The sequence below is a fragment of the Rousettus aegyptiacus genome, unplaced genomic scaffold, assembly GCF_014176215.1.
Source record: "Rousettus aegyptiacus isolate mRouAeg1 unplaced genomic scaffold, mRouAeg1.p scaffold_m13_p_7, whole genome shotgun sequence".
Taxonomy (NCBI): Eukaryota; Metazoa; Chordata; class Mammalia; order Chiroptera; family Pteropodidae; genus Rousettus; species Rousettus aegyptiacus.
The window spans coordinates 99788316-99807097 of record NW_023416310.1 but is presented as its reverse complement, the minus strand read 5'-3'; the positions used below and the strand labels follow the sequence as shown (position 1 = coordinate 99807097).

The 18782-nt window shown below is 39.3% G+C and overlaps 1 long non-coding RNA gene across 2 annotated transcripts in view; it reads left to right on the top strand.

The window, feature by feature from the left end:
- The first annotated feature begins 2527 nt into the window (after positions 1-2527).
- Positions 2528-18782, top strand: part of LOC118605473 — a 52850-nt gene continuing 36595 nt past the window's right edge. For both annotated transcript variants that reach the window (XR_004952173.1, XR_004952174.1), the window contains exon 1: positions 2528-2727. This is a non-coding gene — a long non-coding RNA (uncharacterized LOC118605473). The remainder of the gene's footprint in view (positions 2728-18782) is intronic.

The window sequence follows — 18782 nt, the reverse complement described above, 5'->3', positions numbered from 1 at the left end:
GACAAAGATACACAAATTAGAGTCTGTGTCAAAGTTAGAGCCCAGGACTCCTGAGAGCCATTGAGTCATCTCTGGGGAGTGGAAGAATTTGTGGCAGGAAGGTGGGAAAATGGAGTTGCATAACGTTTAAGAGGAGGCTTTGGTGTCAGAGGGCTCCAAGCCCCAGGAATGGTAAAACCGGGCGCATTACCTAATCTTGTTGGGCTTAGTCTTCCTCGCTGTGGTTATGCTGTCACCTGCCTCATCAGAAACTGAGAGGACCAAACGAGGTAACAGGTGGGAGGACTTAGCAGGCAGCCAGCACACAGTAAGTTCTGAGTGCGTGAACTACTCATTAGGCCATCTTTGGATAAGCAGACAGGATCACTCTGGCCCCTGGTGCAACACTGGTGTGAAAAATGGATCTCAGACTTACTATTTGACAGAAAGTTGCCTCACAGCATGATTGGAGACAGAGCCCAAAAAGGTGGCAAAACTAAATGATCTGATCCACTGCCTGAGAAGCCTTCGACCTTGTGTATCCCCCTTGGAAGAGCCAAGTAAACACCCGTCTCCTGGAGACAGCAGGCTTTCCTGGAAAAGGACTCAGAAAGCTGCCGCTCAGACCCACCAGAGCCCGTGTGTCCACTGAGTCCTTGAGATTTACACAGTGAAGGAAGAGAGGTCGCTGTCGCATTGTGCACCTGCTCCACGCTGCTCTGAGACTGCCAAAGTCATATCCATCCCCTCCTACCTTTTCATTTTTGCCGATTCTGGGGAAGACACCAAGTCACTCACCAAACATTTATCGTGCACCTTCTGTGTGCCAAGTGCTGTGCTTACCCCATGTATTCTTGCATCCCTAGCTGAGGGCATGAGGTATTGAGGTTCCATAGCTTCTTTAGGGTCACTAGTCAGGATTATGAGGGAATATTAATTATTTGCATATGTGAGGCTCAAAGAGGCGAAATGGTTTAAGGCCATAGAGTTAATAGACGGTGGAAATGAGTGTGAGCTCAGGCTGAGTCCACACAATTAGCCAGATCAGAAAGGTTAGGTGAGCCAGGGAACAAACTGAGGGTGAGGAGTGGGGCCTGTCTATTCCTTGGTCAGAATCTGGGCAACATCAGGGTGTCTATGCCACATGACTTTCTGCAGTGAGGCCATGGCAGGCAACAGAAGTAGAAAGAATCTGGGACTACAGCTTTTGCTCCAAGAACTCCCTACAGGCCCCTGTGCTCCTCCAAACTCCAGCTGGGCCACCCAGATCAGGAGTTTTGGAATCAGACTAATCCCTGGCCCAGTTAAGGGACATTTGGCAGGTCCCTTAACTTCTCTGAGCCTCAGTTTGCTTCTCTGTAGAAGGAAGTAATATTACCAGCTGCCTGAGGTGCATCAGAGAGGATTAAATGAGGAAACATGTAAAATAGGGTCTGCCACATAGTAAGGGCTCCCTGTGAACTCACCAGACCATTCCCTCTTTATCAAGAAGACCCTGGCTGGCCTCTGTGCCAGGACTACTGTGATCATTCACTTTGACCTCCCTCCTGGGGTTGGACAGAGACCTGTTACATTCAATTAATTTAATAGTGCAGGCTCTGGTATCAGAATGCTTAGGTTCAAATCCTGTCTTCACCACTTACTACCTGTGTGATCTTGAGCCAGTTAATTGAATTCTCTGAGTCTTAGTTTCTTTATCTGTGAAAAGGGAATAGTAATGATACACTCTAGGGTTGATATGAAGATTAAATGAGATAATCTATACAGAACAATTGGCAAAGCGTCCAACACATAGTAAACACTCAGTAAACATTAAACATGAGAAAAAAAAACTATAAACTAATATTTATGTAGCATTGTCTGTGTGTCAGACTCAGTACTAGATGCCAGAGATACTGTGGTAAATGAACCTAACCTGGTCCTAGCCCCACTGGAGGTCACAGAGTCTAGTGAGGAAGACCTGCAAACCAGAAAACCCATAAATTAATGTTACAAACTATGATACAGTATGGGGAAGAAACGAACATGGTTTAGTGATAGAGAATAACAGGTGAGACCTATTTTGTGGAGATCAAATAAGGTGGTGAAGTCTGGAAAATTCTGCATACTATACTTCCTCTCCTGGAAATTTATAATGTTCATTACCATATTAAAGACTGTGAAATCTTCATAAAGAAGTAAAGAAATCCATTTAATTTTGTTTAACCTAGGTTTTTCCAAATCGTTCTAACTGCAGACTATTTTTCCCTGCAGACCTTTTAATCATCTTTTTAAAATTAGTGTTCTGCTAAACACATTTCAGAGACTGAACTAAGCTAATATTTCTCTGTAATTAGCTGTTTTTGGCAGCCCCAGGCAGGACTCTTTCATTCATTATTCTTTAGACTATAATGACAATACTGCTGGTGAGAATGTATTTGCAGGTGTCACATTCATCCTGTTTTGCTTCAGTGCTATTGATTCCTTCTCTTTCTCTGAACTTTCTTGGTGTATTTATTCATTCTGTCTGTTTTGCAGAGGGGTAAAAAAGAAAAAAAAAAAGGTCCCTTTCAAGCGGCAATGAATTCAAGTGAGTTATGCAGCGGGCATCACAGCATGGAGAATTGACAACATTTTCCTGAAGCCAGCTCAAGGCATCTGCACCTGTATGATGAGAGCAAATGTCCTGTTTAGAATTCAGAAGTGACAGTGAGGCCACCATGCCAGCTGGCAAAGAGGTCCTGGGCATTCCCTGATCGGCGCCAGCAGGTAAGAGGGAGAGAAGAGACACAGAGCCGCAAACCTGTGTCACTCTCCAAAATAAATGAGGCTAATCCATTGCCACTAAATAGCAGGGTAGAGTGTGGAACAGGCAAAGGGTGACCTTGAGGCGCAAGAAAATAGCTGTCTGCACAAAATGTTTCATACTTCAAACTTGAGAGGGAGCCAGAAATTCTAACACTGTGTCTACCAGGGCTTAATAAAACACAGATATTTTATTAAAATTGTAAATATTTCATGACCTCAGGAATCAGATAGACCTGCATTTGTATCCTGACTCTGGCTTCACACTAGCTCTGTGACCTTACTTGTCCTTTTCAAGCCTCAGTTTCCTCATCCATAAAGTGCAAATATTTCTACAAACCTCATATGAGGATTCATTTGAGAGAAAGTGGCAGTAGTGTACTGGCAGGCACTTTTAAAAAGTTATTTTGCTTCCTTGGCACCTAATGAGTTACAGTCAACTCTTACTGCCATATGATGAGCAATTCACTAGATACATACGATACATACTATCAGAGAGCTGGGGACATGGGGCAGGGGCAATGGTGGGGAACAGAAAAAAGGATGGGGTAAGTTGTCGGAGCACTCAGAAATATCAAGAACATGGGGGACCCAATGCCTGAACACCACTGACTGCAACCAATGAAGCAAGGGGCCCTTCGAGGCAGTGGAGAAGTAAAGAAATGTGGAGAAGACTGTGGAAGGGCTCCAGGGAACACTGTGGCTCCCTGACATCAATGCTCAGGGCAGGGTGTGGGCCTACGACGCATAGTGAGAGCCAAGGACCAGTTGTGTGGCTGGCAGTGACGTTCTGCTTTGTGCTTCAGGTGGCTACCTGGTCAACAGGAATTCTCTCTCTTTCTCCTAAGGATGTGAGGAATATGGTATAGAGAAGTGTGCAAGACAGGGATTAAAAAGATCATCTCATGCACTTCCTCATCCCACGAGTAGAGAAACGGACATAGGAGGAAGCCTCTCTTACTCAGTGGGACAGTATGATCTCAGAAGCATGGTTCTTCACTCCCAGTTTCCTCCTCCTTCTGGACCTAATACTGCACATCAGGAAAACAGCCCTGTACGGGGAAAGCTTCCCTCTGAGCTTTTGTTTTGGAGGCTGGGAATGTCTCAGTGCAGGGATAATGTACAATGACAGGCAGCATATTTGAACCTACATATTAAGAAGCCATCTAAAAGGCATCTTTTAGTCTTCCCTTTATTCTTTCATCTTTTGGCCTTTTTTGATCATGGTGATGGTACAGTGACCATTTTGTGATTATGAGAATACCTAGAGGCAAGATAGAAAAGTAGGAGGAGGCTGGGTCATCAAAGGCATCATAGAGCCACCATTATAGTCTGGACTGTCAATTATGAACATATTTATAGAGAAAATGGTCTCCATTTTATACTGTGTATGTGTGTGAGCGTGCACATGTACATGCATAGGAAATAATGTTGGAAAAGCTTGGCTTCACATCCCAGCTCTACATGATTTAAAACAAGCTCGTTAATTTTTTCTCCAGAATACTCATTTTTTTATAATGACATAAATAATAATTGTCGTTAATTAGATACTGTGTGCCAGACACACATCTAGAGCAGGTGTCACTTCTGTTGTACAGATGACAAAACTGAGGCTGAGATTGTCTAACTTGCATAGGCAGGAATTCAAGACTTAGAACTACCTGACTCTGGATATCTATGTCCTTAAAACACAGGTGTCCAAAAAATGGGTGAAATATTTACCTCAAGATTTGTTGGGAGGATTATGTAAATGGGAGACACTCATTTAATGGTAGCTACTGTAATAATTCTTAGGTAAAGTTCTGTTTCTTATTTTTATTTTATTTTTTGACTTTGCTAATTTGATTTATGAAACCTAAAAAAAAAAAAAAATCTGTGGGCAAAAAGGGAGCAATCACAGAGGTAAAAGGAAAAGGATTAGGATGGGGGGAAATTTTTCCTTTGCTATTTTTGGCAGTGGCCATTTTTTTATAATTAGAAGCTAGTACTTTCTACTGTATCTAGCCTCTCATAAAGGACCCTGGACTGGGAATCGCAGAAAATGTGTTCCAGTTCAGATGTATTAGTTATTGGCTGGCTATATGACTCTAGGTAAATTCCTTTCATTTTCTGGACTCTAGGTCTCACCTCTGTAAAAAGAGATAGTTTCATTCGATTATCTCTAAGGACCCCTTCCTGTTGCTTCTCTGATGATGTCAAGCTCACACAGAATGGGCGTACCCCCAGTGGAATACTTCAGTGAAGCTTTCATTGAGTCATATCAAGACACTACATATTCATATTCAAGACATGTTTATTTCATAAGTTACATGTTACATAGTTAAGACATATGCTAATTTCAAGGGCACTACTCATGATATGTTAATTTTAGCATTTTATTACCAAATCATTTTTTTCTTTAAGACAAACACTGCAGTTACTTCTAAAAATTCTTTTTAAGATATTAGAAGAAAAACTTAAAGATAAAATAAATAACCCTGGAATCTGACTTCCTTTCCAGATTCTGTTCAGACTGCTATTAAAAATCACTCTGACAGCAATAAAAGGTGCTTACAAGCTTTCAGGATAAAGAGAAAGCACCCCAGATTACTGTGCTTTCTAAGCCACGCTGTGAACTGCTTGAGCGACCTTGGCAGCCTTGCTAATGAAGGCTGCATCCTGCACCAGCTTTGGCCCATTACACATTCCAAGATGCCAAGGCTGCCACGCCGTCAGCAGTGGGAGTAATTAAGAGGGAGAGTCAGAGACAGTCTTGGGGAAGGTATCCAACCAGGAGATCGCAGGGAGTTGCTGTTACCTTCTCTGTACCTAGAAGGCAAGACAAAAGCCCATGATCCAAAGTATTTGGGAAAATATAGGGAGGAACTTTGTGTAACCAGCCACTTATAGTCAGTGGCCTTCTCATAATTTTAAGAAGGCAAATGGAGGTCATGTAACCTCTTAGTGATGTTGTCGAGGGGATCAAAATTTAGGTGGAGGTTTGCCTTGATGAGTGTCATCTTCTCTTCTGTTGAGACTCAGGAGTACAGGCCTCGTTTGCATTACTGTTAACTAAACCCCAGACTTTGGATTTTGTTAGCTTTTTCATTAACATTCTCTTTCTAGTTTAGAGAAATCCAAGGAACCCTGTTGTACTTAGTTGTTATGTCTCCTTAGTTTTCTGGGATCTATGTCAGTTTTTTAGTCTTTCTTTTTTTTCCCATGATTATAACAGTCTTGAGGATTATTAGGCAGGTACCCTGCGAAGTCCTTTATTATGAGTTCTTCTGGTTCTTTTCTCATTATTAGAGTGGTATAAAGTGTTTTTTGAAAGAATACGCAGAGATGAAGTCATGTATCGGGACACACAACATCCACACAACAACAGTGGAGAGGTTAACCTTCACTGCTTGGTTAAGGCGGTGTTTGCCAGGCCTCTTTATCACAAAGTTCCTATTTTCTTATTCCCCTCTGTTCTTTAGATAGGAGTCACTAAGTCTTGACCACATTTAATGGGGAGAGGGTATAGAAATGAATCACTAAGCTTCATTAATGGTATCGTTTTGAATTGTGTGTTATTCTTGCTGGTATTTAAAAATATAATTGATTTTTTGCATATTGACCTTGTATCTAACAGTCTTACTAATTCACTTAATAATCCTAATCATCTTTTTTTAGTCTTCCAAAATATCAGTGCAAAATCATATCTGTTTTGAAAAATGACAGTTTTACTTCTTCCTTTCCAATCCTTACACATTTATATTTTTTCATGCCTTATTACACAGATTTTTAGTATAATGTGAAATCGATATAGTTATAACAAATATCATTGTCTCACTCTCAGTTTTAGAGGGAGAGCTTTCAACATTTTACCATTACGTCTATAAATACCCTGTGTGATGATTAGAAAGCTTCCTCTATTTCTATTTTCTAAGAGGTTTTGTTGTGAATAGATGATGGATTTTAATTAATCTTTTACTACATCTGTGAAAATGATCATCCAATTTTTATTTTGTGAAGGTGGTAAAATCTACTGTTCAATTCCAAATGTTAAATCAACTTTGTATTCCTGAAATAGATGTGATCAGGATATGTTATTCCTTTTGCGTATTGCTGTATTTGACCAATATTTTGTTTGGAAATATTGTGGTTTAGTTCATGAGTTATTCCAGCTTCATTAAATGAGGTGGAAAGTGTTTCTTAATTTTTTTTTAATCATTAGGAAGATTGGTTCTAAACATCATTTTTTCCTTCCCTAAATACTTGGAAAAATTTGCTTGAGGAGCCATCTGAGTACATTTTGGTAGCAAGGAGGCAAGTTTTTAAATTATGGATTAAATTTCATCAATAGTTATAGGAGCATTCATGTTTTTATTTCTTCTGTCAGTTTTGAAATTTTGGTTTTCTGGGAATTTAACTATTTCATCTAAACTTTCAAATTTATTTGCATACATTAGTTTATAATATCCTTATTTCGTGGTGTTCCTTTTGTTATTCCTGATGTTGGTTATTTGTGTCTATTCTCCTTTTTTTTTTTTTTTAGCTTGATCTGCCTTGTCATGATTTATATAATTTATTAGTCTTTTTTATAAAATCAACCTTTTCTATTTTTTTCATTGATTTCTGCTCATATCTTTATTGTTTGCTTCCTCTTACTTTGGATTTAATTAACTTGTTTTTTCTAATTTTTGAGAATGCTTTTTGTTAATGCCTAGAATATTAATTTTATGCCCTCTCCTTCCCCTACTTATGTGTGTTTCAGGCCATAATCTCTAAGCATACCTTTAGCTTCATGTTGCAGTTCTGATATTTATCTTTTTTATTTGGTTGAAATATTTTCAAATTTTTAATTTTCTTATTGACCATAGGCTTGTATAGTATCATGCCTCAATTTTGAAACATATAGGTATCTTCTGGGACACACACGCGCGCGCGCGCGCGCGCGCACACACACACACACACTTTCTGGTTCTCAATGGGGAGGTTGGCCTGAAATACTTAATCTCCCCTTCCTCTTTATTTTCAAATACTTCATAAAAATTTACTTCTCCATGAAGCTTCCCCGAACTATCGCCATTCTATTCCGTTCTCTTCCCTCAGCATAGCCTATCTGGTTCTACACTGCTCAACTGGCTCCTGTGTTTCTGACAGTGGGAGTTATGCTCTTCTTTCCTGGTTGCATTCGTGCTCCTTCCCACCACTGCTTACACCAAGGACATTAAATTTGAATTCACACATGCCTCACTTCAGCACCTCACGCACAAGAAGAAATGCCAAGGATGTGTTTCAATGCCTGGCTGACAGGTTAGCCTGCCACCAGTCACACCCTTCGAGTGAGCACCAACCACACTGTCTGCTGGTACAGGTGATGGTCAGTGACTGACTTTGATGTGACTAGTTACGCTGCCAAACACATAGCGGCCACTCTCACAAGACAAGGAGTCTTTGTTCTCCCGCCTGGCCGCTCTCCCTGTATACCTGGAACTCAGGATTTGTCTGAGATCAGAAGCCCCAACAACCACAGCGGCAAGTGTGATCAAGCCCTGGCCCTTCTGGAACTCAGATGAGGCACGCTGAGGTGGTTCTGTCAGCCCAGACTCCTATCACAGTTGCTCAGAGAAAACTGAGGGTACTTAGGAGTGATTTAATTGCATGGGTTGCAGTGACTTGCTCTGTTATTGATTTCATATATTCAAGGAATCTTTAAAGTGATTATTCTTAGAATGGGCAACCACAACCACATTGATTTCTGTGAAGTTGATAGTATCTGGAGAGGAGCCAGTTCTGCTGGGCAGAATACATTTGAAAGTGAAGAGGCTTTTTAATGAGGTTCTGAGAGGCGAATGTTGAATATGGAGAGTGAGCAAGGGGCTGGCTCAAAGCACATTGCTTTAAACACAACTGGCATAGTCCACTTATGCTCTTCCCTTTTCCTCATGTGCAAATCCAGCCCTGGACATTCAGTTTCCCTCCCATCTGCCCCAAACCTGGGATACTAGAGACTAAATAAGAGGGGCACCAGAACACTTTAATGTAAAAAGTAATCACTTAGTCCTAATACTATTTGTGGTTTAGTTTACATTTGCACATGAAAAGAAAAAAAAATATATATATATATATGGCAAACATATTAGCAGTATTTATTTTCCGGTAAGAGAACATAATTATTATTATCCACAATTATATTTACATTCAATACATTCGTATGGCCAAAAAATATTTCAAAAAGGACTATTTCCTCTGACCCAGTGTACCACTGCTAGTATATATCCTAGGTTAGTAATTTAAAACACAGAAAGTATATAACAAACTGTAACAATGAATGAGCTGTACTTTTAAAAATAATCTAAATATGAAGTAGTAAGGATATGTAGGACTAAATGAATATTGGTAGTTATAGTGTGGACTATTATCCAGTCTTTAAAAACATTTTTAAAAAGGTTTTTAATGATTTAGAGGAAAGCACAGTACAGATCGTGAAAATAAAAATGTTAATTTATGCATTTTATTTACAATATAATACTTTTTTATATAATCATAATTCTGTAAAATGTATAAAAAGTGTTCAGTAGGTGGCTTTGGATGTCAAGACCCCAAATGACTTTTCTGTCCCACATTTTTTCTGTGTTGTCTAAATTTTCATTAGTGAACAAAGATCACACACATAATCATTGAAAAATTCATATTAGAAAAAACTTTAGACCCTGGGAGTTAGAGTGTTGCTTACTTAAACTCTGAGGAGACTAATTGAGGCTTATTGAGGCTTAAGTGAATATAAATTTTCACATTTATCTAATTTTCTCTCTAAATTCAAGCTTAAAAGCTTATACAATTATTGAACCAATATCTAGAATAATTTTACCAATTATTTGAAAATCATGTTAAATGTGAATGCAGAGGCACACAATTGAAATGAGCCACAGGGTCTGAGGTCAGATGGATGTTATTCCATTTTCAGAAGATGAGACGTCAGTATGCGCATTAATTAGCCTCTGTCTTTTTCTAAAGAAATGTTTATTCTGCTCAGAGACCCTGTTCTAATCTGATGCATTTATATTTGAAGGGGTTTTGAATTATTGCTCTATTTCTCACATTGCCACCAAACTATACAACTGTGAGGGGCACTGTTCTGTATCTACAGTCCCCAGATACCTTGGAGCACTCTGTGCAAGGCAGCTCAGGGCATCCTTCTCCAGAAAGCATTTTTTCATGTAGCATTCTGGTGAGCAGTGCCCCCTGGAGTAGCAGGATCCCTGATTTTTACAAAAATACCTGCTGTACTTGACTCCTCACCTCCTCCCATAAAACTTCCTAATTTAGTTGGGTTGCATTGTTTATCTCAACTAGAAATTGAAATAAGGGTCAATATAGACATCATAGGAGGAAGCGGAGATGGTAAAAAGGTATGGCAATTTGATTGACCTTACCCAAATCATATTCTGTGATCTTTACAATAGTGTTTTAAACTTTACTTCCTAAATAGAAGTCTACTGACTCCATTATTATGAGAAATGGTGATCAAATCAGCACTATATATACTAACGTTATATATTTTTTTGTGACGTACCAAGTTTGAATAGGAACACCAGATTTAAAATAGGGTCATTAGTCTAACTGGCTAAATTGTTAAAGTGATTGCCAATTATGATTATAGCACATGTGAAAATTTAATCAACCTGAGCTACTTCCTTATTCGCTCCTCCTACCCCCCCAAAAAAAGAGAGAAAAAGAGAAAGGATAAAAGTAGTTTTTCTTTTTGTAAAGAGTTTATTAGTCAAGATGGCTAATCAACTCAGTCTGTAGTAATATAAATACCCCCAAGTCTTAGGCTTATAACAACAAAGCTTTATCTCTCATGTAAGTGTGATGTGGATCAGAGCCTTTGCTAAGTGAGTCTTCTCCAGGCAGTGACTCAAGGACCCAGGCCTCCCCCATCTCACTGTTACACCAGCTTGGAGTCTTTTGCTTCTGACTGAGCAGATAAAAGAGAGAGAGTGATCAAAGAAAAAGTACTCCCATTCTTAATTGCCTGTGACTAGAAGCAACAGACTCTGCTACAGGCAATAAGTGAGCTGTTGCATTCTAGCTAGAAGAGTTTGTTCCCATCAGAGAGCTTGTGTACCTCATGTGGCAACTTGGTGCCTCTTTGCTCCTGTGTGAGTCCCCCCGCAAAGAATGAATCTGTTTATAGGACCAGTGAATTCCTGACATCAAACTCAGCTATCTTTTCAACAATAGTTCACTTCAGTCACATTTTCTTTAACATATGTGCGTATGTTCAAACCCCAAGACATGTGCATATTTTGACAATCTAGTTTCCTTGAGAATTGAGACGTTCACCTCTGGACTTTTATTCACCTTGTCCCTTTCTGCCATAATGACCCCTCTTCACTAACTCTAAATCCTACTTGATGAAATCCTTCCTTTCTTAAGACACATTTTGAATGATGTCACTTCTTTTATGAAGCCTTCTCCAATCCTGTCAACTAAATGTTCATTCGTTTAACAGATAATTTTTGAGCATCTGTTAAGTGACAAGCACTGTCTTAGTCCCTGAAGAAATAGCAGCAAACAAAATAAATACATTCTCTTATCTCATGGAGTTTGCTTTCCAATTAAAGGAGACAATAGTGAAGAAAAAGATTTTAAAAGTCACCAGTTGTGGTAATGGCTATGAGCAAAATAGAGTATTGTGACAAAGGGGGCTAGGATACTTTAGGCAAAGGCCTTTTTGAGAAGATGTCGTGTAAACTGACACTTGAACACTTGAATGTGTGTTCTTTCCTTTACCTGAGGCTCACGGCAATGTGTTTGTCTTACTTATAATATACTTCTCATAATATATATGATATTTATTTTGCCTCTACCTCCTAGTCCAATCTGTGATGAGATTTTAAGGGCAAGAACTATGTCTTATTTATTCCCTTATACTGAAATAACTAATTTTTAAATATGACACGTAATTTAATGGTTAATACCTAACTTGGTTACTGACAGTAGTTGCTCAATAAATGAAAACTCTTAGCTTCCCGAACACATACTTCCACACACACAGAATAAGTGTGCAAACCTGGCTATTGGATTGAAGAGAACTGAGTTAACTAGACATCATCAGAAGTAAACAGTCTCCTCACATCTAGCTTGACAATGAGTCAGTCTCTCCAGTCAGACAGCATATTGAGAGTCATCTCCACTTCTTCCATATGTCGCTCTGAGCACACAGCTAACCCAGAGGGTTTGCTTGGCATCCAAGCACATTTCTTTGTGTGATTTATTGGCTAGGGCTCATGCGTTGAAAAATAAGATAAAAAAACATTTTTCTGTAAACAGTGGTACCTCTAAGACTGAATGTGGAGCAGGCTGGACTGCTGTAGTTATTAATCAGTACAGTTCTGGCCAGTTTCTGGAGTACCATGTGTAGAAGGCCATACTCACCATTACAAGGCAGGTGGGTGATGATGATGATGATGATGATATTGTACCTGAACAAAGCCCTCGATATATCTTATTTCATTTAATCTTCCCAGAAGCCTGACGGGATCTATTTTTCCATATGAAGAACAGGCTTCATGAAGTCAAAGTTACAGAGCTAGTAAGTGGTAGAGCCATGTTTGGAGTGTGCAGTTTGATTCCCCAGCTCATGTACAACATCATGACGTGACAGACATTGTTGTGTAGACGTGATATTGCTTTTGCTATCTAAAGCAGGGAACATTTCTTAGGATTTCCTTCCCCATGAGAGGAATTTCTGTGAGATTTGGGAAGTTGAAGTGAAACAGAGGCCACCCTCTCATAAGTGGAGCAGTCGGGCACAGTGACAAACAAATGCAGAGGTGCCTGGTGAGCCTCAGCCAGCCCTCGCTCTCTTCCTCTTGCTCGCGCAGTGCATCTGTTTCTGCCAACCAGCAGCAGTCTCAGGCCCACTGCCAGTGCTTGGCCACAGGCCGAGGTGAATTCCAAAGGGGCAGCTGATTCCAGGGACACGTGTTTCCCCGTCCTCTCCAGGAACTCCTCCTTGTCATCTCGTGTTGGTACCCAGGTGCACACAGCTCCCCATATTTTCCTACAAGCGCTGACTTGTCGACCCTCACCAGGTGGAGGGGGTTTGTGACCCTCTATTCTCCAGTGCCCACTTCTAGATTTTTACTTTCCTGCATCCACTATTTGTATAAACAATAATTCTTCTATCGAATCCTTTATTCTCATAATATTTGTAGAATCCTTTATTCTCATAATATTTGTTTTCATGACTGACACACAAGTGAAATGGAAGTGATATTGAAAATGAATGATAATGGGAAGACTACCACTCCCTACAATGTATCAAATGCTCATTGTGTTCTTGCCTCATGCTAAGGACTCTACATGCATTACCTGGAATTATCCAGATTCACTCTCACATGGGGCTATTTCTGAGTTAGTGTGGCCATTCATTTAGCAAAGAAAATGGCTAGTTTTGTAAGATGTAGTTTATGACTAAAAACACCAGCAAAGTGACTTTATCAAACACATAGAAATTTGGTGCCAATGAGCCTGCATATTTAATTGTCCTTCTTAGTGCTCTAGTTTTTCTAAAGGATTGTTTACATGAGCCATTAGTGATTGCACTCACATGGTGACATGTGTCTTTCATCTGCTGTGACTGAAAGGCATTAACAGCACCCGTATAAGATGACTCACCAGGTATGTTCTTGCCAGACAGGATTTGGTGTTTTAGACAGCCCCCGTGTCAAAATAAATGTTTTCTTCAAACTTCACTTCACATCTTTAAAAATCTCTTTTCCCTTTTAAGAATCACTCTCTAGTTTCACAAGCTGTGTGGTAAATATTTTTACGCAAATTATGACCCTTGCAAAAGGGCAAACTTTGTCATCATTGCCCGAAGATGTCCACAAACAATTTATTCAAGAATGATGAAACTTTTGGTGCCATTTTTATCACCTAGCTGTGATTAATGGCTGTACCAGGAGGTATCATTTTCATACCAACACCCAGTTCTCATCCCTTAAGAAGCCCCCCGTCTCCATGTGTCTGGTTGAACATCACCACACATCTAGAGGCAGGAAGCTATGCACAACTCTTCTTCATCCACCACATTTAGTCACAGTGTGTGAATCAATGAGCCTTCAAAGCTTAGCCTTCAAAAATCTGTTAGTTCCCAATAAGTAGGTGCCATATTCCCCTATACATTCCACCAGGGAAGTTTAAAAAGCCTTCTCATAATAACACCCAACCCTCATTTGACCTCAAGGGAGGGGTGCAAGATCCAGGCCAGGACATCCATAAGGAGCTGCATATGATTATAGGAATAAGAAGGACCAGTGATCTGAAAGTGGGCATCCCACAACCCCTTTTGAGAGAATAGTGTAATGAAGTGTCCTCTGCTCCCCCAATGAATCCTTGACACTATTCCTTGATCACCATAAGTCCATATGACCAACAGTTAGCTCTCTACCTCTCACAAAGAAAAAACTCAATAAAATGGTAGATGAATGGATGGCAAATAAAAAAAGTTCATGAGAATCCACATGTGAGAGCACCAAGGTTTTTCTTAAAGGGGAAATAACTTGAATCACAACATAGTTTCAAGAGACTTGGGTGCCTCTTTATAAATTATGTCTTCCAGAGTAAGCTCTTCTATCCATTTTACCCAATGAAAATAAGACATTCAAGATATGAAGAGATGGTGGCTAGAAGGCCCAACTCTGGCACTCATATGACTTCCCAATACCAATCAATGTGTTACCTAAGAGGTAGATGTGATTTCTGGTAGAAAAAATGTGAATTTGATGGGAAGACCTTGACTTTACCCAGACCCTCATATGACTGGAGGCACATGTTTACAAAACACTTCTCTGAGCCTAGATGTGTAATATGTGGTCACAAGATCCATCAGTGCACCTGCAGAATATGGATTCACCTCATTGTCCCAACCCTCTAACCAGCTGAGTTCCCTGAGCACACCATTCCTGGCTTTGTTGATTTAGTGTTGTCTCTAAGTATATAAGGTTGAAATTAGAAGTGGCAGTAATAACAGTGGTGGTGCGAGCGTTTAAGAAGTGCTTAATGTGTGCCTTTTAAACTGAATCTTCATGCAGTGACAGCTGTTCTCATTTTACAGATGAAAAAACTAGGTCTTAGATTAAACACCTTGCTAAGGTTAATTGGAGCTTAATTTGTTTACTTGGTTGATTCTTTGCATTCTGAGGAGAGCACCATATTTTTTTCTTCTGTTGTTTAGAGTAATTGAAAATCAATTATTTCTATAAAAGTCTTACAGAATACCATTTTATATCTCCTTCACAACTCAGAAAAAATGAATTTAAATTTGTTAAATCCCATTCTGGTTTTTCTCAGTGTAATACAAATTGTTTCCTTGGGCTATGTTGATCAATAGTATATTGGAATAAAGATGTTTTTTAAAGCCAGGAAGATTAATACAGCATTATTTGTAATAACAACCACAGAAACATACATAGAAAGCTATCTTAGAGTGTTTAAGGCACTCATCATATTTCTGAAAACTAAATTATCCAAGCAGCATCATTAAGGAGGAAAACAAAACATATAAAAGTGATTTTTGGAATGACACATGGACTGTTTTGACAGGCTGCGGGCTCTGTCAGGGAAGGGTCATTTGCTGGTTCTTTTATAAATGATGCCATTTGGGCATTCTTCCCAGGGTTGTTAGAGATGGATGCAGAGCATCAGTTCTTAGTCCACATCTCTTTGCCAACTCTGTGATCAATCTGCTATATTTGCTCCCCAGTAGACGATGGATTTGAGCAAGAGCTGGAAAATTCTGTCATCCTGTCTCACATATTTTTCCTTTGTGGCTGATCGTACGATAGGGACAATAGTGTCAGTCCCTAGTGCTATGAGGTGCTGGTATAAAAAGATAAAGCAAAGGGTACACAGCAAGGCAATGGGAGGTGAAGGGGGTTTTTCGAGGCTGGGGATCCTCACAGATTTGGCCAGAAAAATCTTCAACCTAGCTTCCACCTTTTTGTCCTTACCTGATCCAGACCTGTGGGCTATTCAGGCAAGTACTAGGACCCAGGGTGTTTATATCTTTGGCCTGGTTGTTCTAGTACAAGCACAATATAGCTAAACTTCAGGAAAGTGAACAATTGTAGATCTACCAGGGTCACATGCTAGGCGACAACAAAGCTTCACTTCCTGTATCGTTTCAAACCAGGTCCTTGGGCAGGATCGCGTGTTGGGACTGCCAGCACTGAGAATGGTCAGCATTCTGGTCTTTCCTCCTGGCCTTGCCAAGCTACTGCTAGGTCTGGTGTGCATTTTTTCTTCCTCCCGGTGGCATGCATTGGCTCTGGAGGCAGCCTACCCTGTTTGCCCCACCTGGGTTAATAACACCTCACCTCAGGCCAAGCCAGCAAAATGAAGAGAAAAGCATCAGGCCTCAGGAGACCACCCACCAGGTGGCCAGACAATTTGTCCAACCCTTCTACGTTTCCTCTGTTTCTCTTAAGTCATCTCGGAAATTTTGCTATCAGATTTATTTCCTTCTTTATTTCAGCCAGATTTTGTGAGTTAATCTTTGTATTTGAGAAGCAAATGATTTTCATACTATTTTCTCTCCTAAGACTCTTTAGGCAACATATAAACTAATATTGGCTTTGCTCCAGGGTATAAGGATAATGAGGTTTATGCAAAATGCATTAGCTTCATTGGGCCTCTTTCCTATTTCCAAACATGTTCTTATAAACAGATACCTAAAGAATTTTTGGCAAACATTATCTCTTTTCATCTCTGTTCACTAAATCTTTATTAGATTATCTATAATAAAGTATTCAATTGATTTTTAATTGGTCAGAAGAACAGAGGAAGTGGGTGTGCTTTGATAGAGTAATGGAGTTTAAAGGCTAATGAGATGATTGCCCTGAAGGATCCTTATACTCTGTCTGTGGACCTGTGGATAGAAGACTGCATCAGAGTGACTGTGTCCAAAGCAGTTCTTGCTCTGGTAATGCCTGGCTGTGTGACATAGCAGGCCTCTTAACCTCTCTCAAGCTTGAGGTTTTGAACAATAAGACGATTGATTGTACCTAGGTTAGTGAAAGAGTGGTATGAATTTATATACCAAAAGGGACTTAGCACTGAGCTCAGGACGTATTAAGCATTCATTCATTACAAAGTAGCTTTAATTAATCGGAAGGACTTCAGTGAGGGTGCTGTCCAGTTTTATAGAGCACTGTTTACTGAGACCCTGACATCAGGACTTGTAAATGTCAGCCTTCCACAAGGCATTGATTGGATCACTGAAGTCACAGCACAACTGTTTATTTTAACACAGAACACTGTGCCACAGAATAACATTTTTGGCCTTATAATTTTCCTCGGCCAATTCTTAAATCACTTGCATTACCACTAGTTGTAGAGTATCTGTTCTTTGGTTCTGTTATTCTATCCACCTTGCCCTCTGTTTACACACACACACACACACACACACACACACACACACACACACAAACACACACCTGTATTACATAAAATCAAATGGGATAATAACATGCAGAATATTTTGTAGCCCTTTTATTTTCCCACAGAGTGAGGTATTGTATTTCCATACCAGTAGAGATCATTCAGCTTAGTTAATAGCTGTATGGTGTCAGAGACTTCATCAATTGTTTGAAATTTATTTCTACTTTTTAAATATTCTAAATGTCATTTTGATAAAGAACTAGAAATGTGTACATATTGCTATAGAATTCTTATAAACCCTTTTAGATGCAGAAGTCTGGGGTCATAATACATGCACTTTTCTCAGGGCTTTTGTAGCATCTCGTCAAATATTGCATTAGAAACTCTAGACCAATTTATACTCTTGTTGAATGACTTCTGGTTTTCCCTTACCATTGCTAACTGTGGTATAGTTATTTAAAAATACTTGCCAATTTGAAAAATGAATATGGTACCTCAATCTTCCTTAGACATATCTGTGAACACATTTATTGACTTTTCCTCTTTAGTGAACTGCCTTCTCTAAACTTTTTTTTTTATTAAAAAATTGATAAGTTGTGGTATGAAGATGGGAATACAGTTTTTCTTAACATATTTTGTTGGGTTTGAGGACTAAAAGTAGACCAAATGAATGTAATAGCGATGATAGACAATTGCTTCTTCATAGCAGAAACTGTACACAGTAGAACACAGGGAACCCTGCAGATGCCAAGTGTGCTGTGCCCATCTGATGATGATTAGAACAAGGTCTCCCAGCAGTAAACATGATGGTAACTAAGGGATTAGGCCCTAAATAGCTGTCAGGAGGCAATAAATGAAAATCCTTCCATACTAAAATACAAAGGTTTATTAGACCCCACTTATGAATGCTACCTGGACCAGTTTCCATAATTTTTCAGAGAATCTTGAAAGACATTTTTATATGTCATACTTATAGAACACTAAGTTAATAGTTGTACAAAGAAACTCAGAAGTTCAGAGCTATATAATATATAAGAAGGACAGATATATTATATATAATATATGAGATTATATTATATATAACATATAAAGATATAAGGATACATACATATAGAGTACATATATAATATATGTATTTTATATGTGTGTGTGTGTATATACACATATATATGTATATATATACGTATGTGTGTGTATATATGTGTGTGTGTATATATAGAGAGAAAGAGGGCGAGGGTGGGGGTGGGATATATAAGAAGGTCATTCTTACATTATTTCTATTTCTGTTTTATACTAGGTGTTCCACAAAAACTGTTCCATGAATGGTGGCTACAGTGACCGCCATGGTTAAGGTGCCCCTAGCCTTAACATTCAAAATGAAAACCTCAGAAAGAAACCTCTACCATAAGGTAGTGTGCCCAGGAGCTCAGACAGAGCCCACCCATTGTCCACATCTCATTTAAGCTTAGATATTAACCACTCTCGGACCCAAACAATTTTAAGTGACAAGTCCTGGTATGTGAGTGAGTGTGTGTGAGAGTATCTGTGCATTAACAGGGGAACATGGAAAAAGCCATGATTATAGGGCGATAGTC